The sequence below is a fragment of the Oncorhynchus tshawytscha genome, linkage group LG10 (genome assembly GCF_018296145.1).
Source record: "Oncorhynchus tshawytscha isolate Ot180627B linkage group LG10, Otsh_v2.0, whole genome shotgun sequence".
Classification (NCBI taxonomy): Eukaryota; Metazoa; Chordata; class Actinopteri; order Salmoniformes; family Salmonidae; genus Oncorhynchus; species Oncorhynchus tshawytscha.
In genome coordinates, this window is record NC_056438.1 from 18,955,447 (window position 1) to 18,965,825 (window position 10,379).

General features: G+C 39.8%; 1 long non-coding RNA gene across 1 annotated transcript; it reads left to right on the forward strand.

The window, feature by feature from the left end:
* Positions 1-5: 5 nt before the first annotated feature.
* Positions 6-1,655, forward strand: LOC112236304. The gene is made up of 3 exons (XR_002951206.2): positions 6-195; positions 702-855; positions 1,518-1,655. It is a non-coding gene; the product is annotated as an uncharacterized LOC112236304 (long non-coding RNA).
* The last annotated feature ends 8,724 nt before the right edge of the window (positions 1,656-10,379 follow it).

Below are 10,379 nucleotides of genomic sequence, written 5' to 3' on the forward strand. Positions count from 1 at the left end.
AAATAACGCTACCACAGCCTCATACACTTCAGAAACTCGCAGGCATATTCAGCACAATGCTCTACCAGGTCATAGTGATAGGTATTAAAAAGGACAGAACAGCATACAATGTAGGTAATACAGAAGAAGAGATGAAGAGTATGACTGTAAAACAACTGAAGAAGAAAATTGCTGATAAATACCCGACAACCAACGGTATGGAGGTAGAATATAAACATACTTTTGTATACTGTGTTTGGTTACTTGTAAACTAGGCCTAATGCATAGTAGCAGATTAGCAATCACTATTCACCACTTAATTTGTCTGACCGCAAAATATTTTTGGGAAGATATTGTCAGGATATTAGGCTTGTTGACTTTAACTTTGTAACACAACAATTGCATCTGTCTAGCTCCAGCATAGACATGAACAAGACTTCCAGGTGGTCAACTGAAGAATGACTGATAAAACCTACAGTGTAGCCTACATATACTGATAACATCATCATGTTGGGAAAGTCCTCTGACAAAAAATGTAGTGTAAAGTAGGCAAGACATTTCACTCAGATGTATACATGTCATAGAAGATAACAGAAAATATAAATTAAATTGAATGCATTACGAAGAAGAAAAGTACAAGAATAATCTAATGAGAAGATAATTTGCCACCAATATCATGATTTGTGACAATAAACATTATACCCTGAACTGGCTTTTTTTAGCGGTGGAAATGCGGCTGATCTTCACCAACAAACAGCTGGAAGACTCATACGGGCTCGGCCACTATGGGATACAGAATCAGTCTATCATTATGCAAGTGCTGATCTTGCCTGGGGGACATGACTGGCTGATCATGACATCCCAATGAAGTGTAGCGTAAGTTGAATCTGAAAGGATGGTCAGAATGTCTTACATAAACTTTGGTTCAGTAGTAGCCTAGAATTGCCCATAATTGCGTACGGTTACAGCACACAATAATGCTATTATTCTACATAGTTAGATTAATATAATATTCGATTAAAACGTTGATATGCTTTGCAAGAACGATTTCCCCTAATAATACTATTTGCATGGACACATCTGAAATTGCACTGATAAATGCCGAAAATCGCCATTCAAAGTAAACCTTCTACCACAGCACCATGTTATTTTTGGGAAGCGTTTGTAGGCCTATGTGAAAACGACTTCTAAAATGCATACATTCAGTTAATCCGAACTCACTTCACTCGTGCTAAAGAGGGAGGCTCGTTCAGCATGCGCAGATCAAATACACCGCTTGAGCACCGATTAAAATACAGATTAAAATATATATCCAGGTGTTGTAAGATCTGGTCAAATCTAAACAGCGGAGAGCGATTTACTTATCCTTTTAGCCAATGGAGTCACAGTATAATAACGTAATTCCACCAAGATTCCTAACATACCAATTGGCATAGCAGATCAATAACCACCTTGCTCTCTTTCTCACCAATGGGCATAAAACATGTGATGTATTTAAATGAATGCTTACCCTTTCTTTCTCACTTGCTGTTTTGCAGCAAAAGGATAGTGCCACCATGCGCCGTCAGTCCTCCATTTCCCCACCGCCACCAGCTGAAGGTCCCGTCACCAGAACCTAGCCTACATCCATTCCGGGATGTTTCAATATTTTAATAAAACTTTCACCTTTACATTCACTCTGTTGTTCTGTCAATTAAGCCTCTCCCCAGTTGAAGTACTAGGCCTACTGTTCCTCACCATTCTGCTGTGTTCTCTTGTCATATTCAGGACTTCAAAGTACATTTTATCTTTGTATAATACGATTATATTTATCATAGGAATTAAGGAGTAACATAAAAACATAATGATATCCCACACCAACATTACACAACTATACAGAAAATTCTCAGATTTCTGAAGTAAGAAAATTAAATCAATGATGGGCGAATAATCATGTTAACTGATAACTTCAAAAGCAGCGCAGGGATGTATTATTGGTAATGAATGTGTAGGGGACATCTGAGAATGCTACAGAACTTGTGGTGCAGCAGAATTTCAGCATACCCAAAATCCAGAGATAGTGAGTTCAAATTCCAGTTGAGGTCATATTGGAAAGTCAGTACTACGTGATCATGTCAAATGTAAGCATATTTTAATTTATTAAAGACAGTTTAGTATTTTTTTTTATATTAATGACCTTAGATTTAGGCATGTGTGTTACCATCATTGGAGTTACTACTCCCAGTAGTGGCATAATGTTATCGTAATGGAAAACATTATCTCATTAAGCTGCCATATTAGTTGATTTAGAATGGGAGGATGTTCCAAAATACATTTAAATGATGTAATTGTTTTACCAAAATGCCATGCCCAAACGCCAACACAATTCAAGAATTACCCATTTTGAACGGTCAACTTTGATTTGATTTCTGCTTAATTGCGTGACAAATCTTTTTTAAATGAGGTGGGCGATATCCTTGGCATAGCAGATCAATAATCTCCTTGCTCTCTTTCTCACCAATGGGCATAAAACATGTGATGTATTTAAATGAACGCTTATCATTTGTCTCTCACTTGCAGTTTTGCAGCAAAAGGGTAATGCCATTACCCCCCCACACACACAATTTAATTCATTCCCTTACATTTCATTTTCACATGTGAAAACAAAAGAGACACATTGTTTTCACATGTTGAAAACAAAAGAGACACATGAAATTGTTCACATGTGAAAACAAAAGAGACACATGCGAGGTCAGTTGTTCACATGTGAAAACAAAAGAGACACATGCGAGGTCAGTTGTTCACATGTGAAAACAAAAGAGACATGCGAGGTCATGCGTGAAAACAAAAGGACACATCAGTTGTTCACATGTGAAAACAAAAGAGACACATGCGAGGTCAGTTGTTCACATGTGAAAACAAAAGAGACACATGCGAGGTCAGTTGTTCACATGTGAAAACAAAAGAGACACATGCGAGGTCAGTTGTTCAAAACAAAAGTGAAAACAAAAGAGACACATGCGAGGTCAGTTGTTCACATGTGAAAACAAAAGAGACACATGCGAGGTCAGTTGTTCACATGTGAAAACAAAAGAGACACATTCAGTTGTTCACATGTGAAAACAAAAGAGACACATGTCAGTTGTTCACATGTGAAAACAAAAGAGACACATGCGAGGTCAGTTGTTCACATGTGAAAACAAAAGAGACACATGCGAGGTCAGTTGTTCACATGTGAAAACAAAAGAGACACATGCGAGGTCAGTTGTTCACATGTGAAAACAAAAGAGACACATGCGAGGTCAGTTGTTCACATGTGAAAACAAAAGAGACACATGCGAGGTCAGTTGTTCACATGTGAAAACAAAAGAGACACATGCGAAGTCAGTTGTTCACATGTGAAAACAAAAGAGACACATGCGAGGTCAGTTGTTCACATGTGAAAACAAAAGAGACACATGCGAGGTCAGTTGTTCACATGTGAAAACAAAAGAGACACATGCGAGGTCAGTTGTTCACATGTGAAAACAAAAGAGACACATGCGAGGTCAGTTGTTCACATGTGAAAACAAAAGAGACACATGCGAGGTCAGTTGTTCACGTGTGAAAACAAAAGAGACACATGCAGAATGTGAAAACAAAAGTCAGTTGTTCACATGTGAAAACAAAAGAGACACATGCGAGGTCAGTTGTTCACATGTGAAAACAAAAGAGACTTTCAAATACATTGTGAAAAAGTCTAAGGGGGGTGAATACTTATGCAAGGCACTGTATTTCAAGAGATCATGTATTCACATGTGCAGTTTCATGTTCTCAAGTGTTGCTTTTACATGTTTTCATGTTATCACCAGTGGTGTTAAGTACATAAGTTGTACCTTTCTTTAGTATTTATATTTTTGCCAACTTTTACTTCACTACATATTCCTAAAGAAAATAATGTACTTTTTAACTCCATACATTTTTCCCTGACACCCAAAAGTACTAGTTACTTTTTGACAGGGAAATGGTCCAATTTGCACACTTATCAAGAGAACATCCCTGGTCATCACTACTGCCTCTGATCTGGCAGACTCACTAAACAGAAATGCTTTGTTTGTAAATTAGTGTCTTTGTATTGGACTGTGCCCCTATAAGGAATGTGAAATTAATAGTTTCACTTTTTTAGCAATTCCATTTACTTTTGATACTTGACTAAATTTAAAAGCAAATACTTTTAGACTTTTACGTAAGTAGTATTTTACTGGGTGACTTTCACTTGAGACGTTTTCTATTAAGGTATCTTTACTTTAACTCAATTATGACACTTGAGTACTTTTTCCACCACTGGTTATCACATTAACTTCACATAAGATCATGTGAAGTGTGAAGTGGTAAGTCAGACATGACTGTGCTCACATGCTTTTGACGTCGGACCAATTCTTCAACAAATAAAATTTGATATATTAAGTGTTGCTAATAATACACTTAGTTAGCTTGCTTAACATAGACAATATGGTCACACTAGCTACACTGTCCACATTGATAAGTTTGTAATTGTCGAAAACTGATTTGTTGTCATCTGTTGATTAAAAATGTGAAAGGTCAGTGGTAAGACGTCACAACTTGGCAACTCGGGCAACAACATTTTTCCCACTTGTAATTGAGACTTGGGAAATTAAACATTTCCCAGTCAGAACTCTGAACTTCAGATGTTCCCCAAAATGGATTTCTTAAATACCAAATGATCTTGGTTCTTCCACCATGTTTCCCACATGTTCAGGCAACACTTTGAGATAATATCTGACTAAGTGCAGTAGAGTACTAAGGGGTAACTAGCTCCACCTAAAAACCATGTCTAATTGCTGACACAAAAAAAGCAACGTTTGGGGAAAAATGGTATGTGAATGAAGGTCATGTTTAAGCGAAAAAAGGTAATCAAGGACAATAACCACCCGAGCGAGTACCTGTTCACCCCGCATCCATCCAGAAGGCGAGGTCAGTACAGGTGCATCAACGCTGGGACAGAGAGATTAAAAAAGAGCTTGTTAAACAGCCACCACTAGCACAGAGAGGCGGCTACCTACCTATAGACTTGATATCATAAGCCACTTTAATAAATGGAACACTAGTCACTTTAATAATGACACTTTAAGAATGTTTACATATCTCGCAATACTCATCTTGTCACACCCTGATCTGTTTCACCTGTCCTCGTTATTGTCGCCACCCCCTCCAGGTGTCGCTTGTTTTCACCACTGTATTTATCCCTGTGTTTCCTGTCTTTCTGTGCCAATTCGTCTTGTATGTTTCCAAGTCAACCAGCGGTTTTCCCGTTCTCCTGCTTTTTGCATTCTCCTTTTTCTAGTCCTCCCTGCCTGATCATTCTGCCTGTGTTGACCACGAGCCTGTCTGCCACTCTGTACCTCCTGGACTCTGATCTGGGTTTGACCTTTTTGCCTGTCCACAACCATTCTCTTGCCTACCCCTTTGGATTAATAAACATTGTAAGACTCCAACCATCTGCCTCGTGTGTCTACATCTAGGTCTCGCCTTGTGCCTTGATACATCTCATATGTATATACTGTATCCTTCACTCTCTATTCTTTACCATCTATTGCATCTATTGCTCATCCATACTCATATATTCTTATCCCATTCCTTTACTAGATTGTGTGTATTAGGTTTTGTTGTGGAATTGTTAGATATTACCTGTTAGATACTGCTGCACTGTCGGATCTAGAAGCATAAGCATTTCCCTACACTCACAATAACATCTGCTAACCATGTGTATGTGAGCAATAAAACTTGATTTGAACTTTTAACGTTTTTTAAATGTCAAAAAATTCGATCATCTTTCCACAAAATCTTTTGTTTAAATATCTCCAAAAGTTGTGATGACACAGAGGACATTTTCTGTTGAGCAACAGCAGTGGCAACCAGGGAAGGTTTTGGGGAAATAATTCGGTCACATTTGTGGTCTTAATACGAAGTTACGGGGGGGGGGCAGTTAACTCAGGATGCTAGTTGCCCTATTTCTATTACTACTGTGGAAGAAGTTTAGTATGAATATTGATTAATTGACCTCGAGGCGTGAAATGTGGTTTGACACATGTATATTGCATAATACGGATTGTTGTCAACAACTTAAATCAGATTATTCTTTTAATAAAAAATGTATGTGACCTATTCTTAGTCCAATGTAGTTATCACTGACATTTCAAGCACATTTTTACAAATGTCTTGCTTTTTAGCCCTTTGACATTTTTATTCATGATTAATATGACAAAGTTTATTGTCAAGCATCCACTAATAACCCAATGAACTTAGATCCTAACATGCCTACCTAGGCAAAGATCATTACACTGCAGTATTAATTTCATCATCAAAAATAGTGACTAAAATAATCGTCAAACACCTATTTGTCATTGGCAATTGACCAGACTAGAACTAGCTATATAGACACAGAAAGAAACTGTAACTAAACAAAAAAAATGGTTTCAGTTGACTAAGACAAGAGGAGACAAAATGATCTCTGACTAAAATCTGACTACTACGTGGACTAGACAATAGTTTTTTTGGGAAATTGAGAGCTTTTCAGTTCTGCTCAGCAGCCTGAAGGATGTGTCCGGTAAACACAGCCTACATCAGCTGGTGAGCTGCAGGGACGCAAGCGACTGGTGTGGGCAAACAGGAAGACAAGCTTTGCTCTGGCTCAGCCTCCAATTATAACGTTGTGCAGGCAACTCTCTTGCTACACCACCAGCCTTTTAGTTAGCAACCCTTGGCCTGGTTGAGAAACACAAGATGCTGTGTGATGCACCAAGTCTGGAACCAACAGGACTCTGAACAGCTTCTACCCACAAGCCATGAGACTGCTAAATAGTTAAGCAATAGCTACCCGGACTATCTACATTGACCCTTTTTGCACTAACGTTTTTGACTCATCACGTAAGCTGCTGTTACTTTTCATAATCTATCCGGTTGTTATCACTTTATCCCTACCTATATGTACATATCTACCTGAATTACCTCTTACACCTGCACATCTATTATTTAAATGTCCCCTCTGCATTTTTGGGAAAGGTAGTAGTAAGCATTTCACTGTTTGTCTACACCTGTTGACAAAGCATGTGACAAATCAAATTTGATTGATTTTATTTAAAAATAAAAACAATAGCAGCATTATGTTTAATAGTACAACAAAAGTCTAGCAATGTTTTTTTCTCCCTTGAGCAGGTTATAGAGAATATGTCTATCTTTGAATGTTATCTCACTCAACTCTCCCACTTTTGCCAAATCAAAATGCTTGATTCTACCATTCAAACGACATGACCCAAAATACCAGTCCTACGTTTTTTTCTTTCTATCGTACATTGGCAGGCTGCATTTTACATCCATAAAGCATATCGCGGGCAGTTCTAAAATCAGGCTATTTGAGTAACGGACCATTAACCATTTGTTTAGGCTACAACTTGTTCCATCACGTTAACTCATTGGCTAGCTATAGCTAATAACCTGGGTCGCGTTCAGCAGGACACAACATTTTGGAAAGTTCAGATATATATATATGCCATGCTAAACAAACATGCCTCTCTGACATGTGGAATAAGAAATAACGTTCTATTCATAGAATTTCAATCTGAAGAACGTTTTTCAACTGAATGTGGCCCTCGTAAAACTACTAGTAGCCTGTATGCAAACATTTGGTGGCACAGAAATAAAGGAAAAGGAATAGCAAACAATTGATTTAGTAAATGTATCTTTCCACTACGCTATATCTGACTGGGTAAATAACTTTATTTTCAGTTCATGTGGACCCAGTGACTCTGACTTGATCTCTTGGACCAGGACTCGAGCACGGGGACTCGGACTTCAGCCGAAGGGACTCATGACTCGACCATTGGTGACTCAGACTTGGACTCGGACTCGAGCACAAGGGACTTGGGACTCGATTCAGACTCAAGGTTTTTAGTGACTCAACTACATCACTGGTTGAAACATTAATTAGGTACAATTCAAAGTCATTAGCCGCCATTCTACTTCAATACATCAATGTGGCTGATGCGTCTGTGGAACGGTGACAACAATGGCAATGACCAAGTGATGGAGGTGCAAACCCGTACTACTTTGTCAATACTTTGCGGCACCATTTGGTGATTCTCTCTCATGTAATGTGCAATATCTACAGTTCATTCAGAAAGTTTTCAAACCCTTGACTTTCTCCATATTTTGTTACGTTACAGACTTATTCTAACATGTATTAAATAGTTTTTTCCCCTCATCAATCTACACACAATACCCCATCAAGACAAAACAGGTTTAGGAATGTTTGCAAATGTATTAAAAAAACAGCGGATATGACATTTACATACAGTGGGGAGAACAAGTATTTGTATTACTTTGCTGCGCTCATCTTTCCCTCGATCCTGACTAGTCTCCCAGTCCCTGCCACTGAAAAACATCCCCACAGCATGATGCTCTCACCACCATGCTTCACCATAGGGATGGTGCCAGGTTTCCTCCAGACATGATGTTTAGCGTTCAGGAAAAATAGTTTAATCTTGGTTTCATCAGACCAGAGAATCTTGTTTCTCATGGTCTGAGAGTCATTTAGGTGCCTTTTGGCAAACTCAAAGCGGGCTGTCATGTGCATTTTTACTGAGGAGTGGCTTCCGTCTGGCCACTACCATAAAGCCCTGATTGGTGGAGTGCTGCAGAGATGTTTGTCAATTCAGAAGGTTCTCCCATCTCCACAGAGGAACTATGGAGCTCTGTCAGAGTGACCATCGGGTTCTTGATCACCTCCCTGACCAAGGTCCTTCTCCCCTGATTGCTCAGTTTGACCAGGCGGCCAGCTGTAGGAAGAGTCTTGGTGGTTCCAAACTTCTTCCATTTAAGAATAATGGAGGCCTTCTTGGGGACCTTCAATGCTGCAGAATTTTTTTGGCAACCTTCCACAGATCTGTGCTTCAACACAATCCTGTCTCTGAACTCCTTCGACCTCATGGCTTGTTTTTTTCTGACATGCACTGTCAACTGTGGGACCTTATATAGGCAGTTGTGTGCCGTTCCAAATAATGTCCAATTAATTGACTTTACCACAGGTGGACTCCAACCAAGTTGTAGAAACATGGATGATCAATAGATACATTTGTAAAATGTTCAAAAAAACTTTTGCTTTGTCATTATGAGGTATTGTGTGTAGATTGATGAGGAAAACCTTTAATTGTGGAATTAATTAGACATTTACAAAGCCAGATAAATCTTATAAACTCAGAAAAAAAGAAACATCCTTTTTTCAGGACTCTTTCAAAGATAATTCATAAAAATCCAAATAACTTCACAGATCTTTCATTGTAAAGGGTTTAAACACTGTTTCCCATGCTTGTTCAATGAACCATAAACAATTAATGAACATGCACCTGTGAAACGGTCGTTAAGACACTAACACCTTACAGACGGTAGGCAATTAAGGTCACAGTTATGAAAACTTAGGACACTAAAGAGGCCTTTCTACTGACTCTGAAAAACACAAAAAGAAAGATGCCCAGGGTCCCTGCTCATCTGTGTGTACGTGCCTTAGGCATGCTGCAAGGAGGCATGAGGACTGCAGATGTGGCCAGGGCAATAAATTGCAATGTCCATACTGTGAGACACCTAAGACAGCGCTACAGGGAGACAGGATGGACAGCTGATCGTCCTCGCAGTGGCAGACCACATGTAACAACACCTGCACAGAATCGGTACAACAGAACATCACACCTGCGGGACAGGTGCAGGATGGTAACAACTGCCCGAGTTACACCAGGAACGCACAATCCCTCCATCAGTGCCTAGACTGTCCGCAATAGGCTGAGAGAGGCTGGACTAAGGGCTTGTAGGCCTGTTGTAAGGCAGGTCCTCACCAGACATCACTGGCAACAACGTCGCCTATGGGCACAAACCCACAGTCGCTAGACCAGACAGGCCTGGCAAAATAGTCCTCTTCACTAACGAGTCGTGGTTTTGTCTCACTAGGGGTGATGGTTGGATTCGCGTTTAACATGGAAGAAATGAGAGTTGAGGCCTGTACTCTGGAGCGGGATCAATTTGGAGGTGGAGGGTCCGTTATGGTCTGGGGCGGTGTGTCACAGCATCATCGGACTGAGTTTGTTGTCATTGCAGGCAATCTCAATGCTGTGCGTTACAGGGAAGCCATCCTCCTCCCTCATGTGGTTACCCTTCCTGTAGGCTCATCTTGACATGACCCTCCAGCATGACAATGCCATCAGCCATACTGCTCATGCTTTGCGTGATTTCCTGCAAGACAGGAATGTCAGTGTTCTGCCATGGCTAGCAAAGAGCCCGAATCTTAATCCCATTGAGCACGTCTGAGACCTGTTGGATCGGAGGGTGAGGGCTAGGGCTATTCCCCCCAGAAATGTCTGGGAACTTGCAGGTGC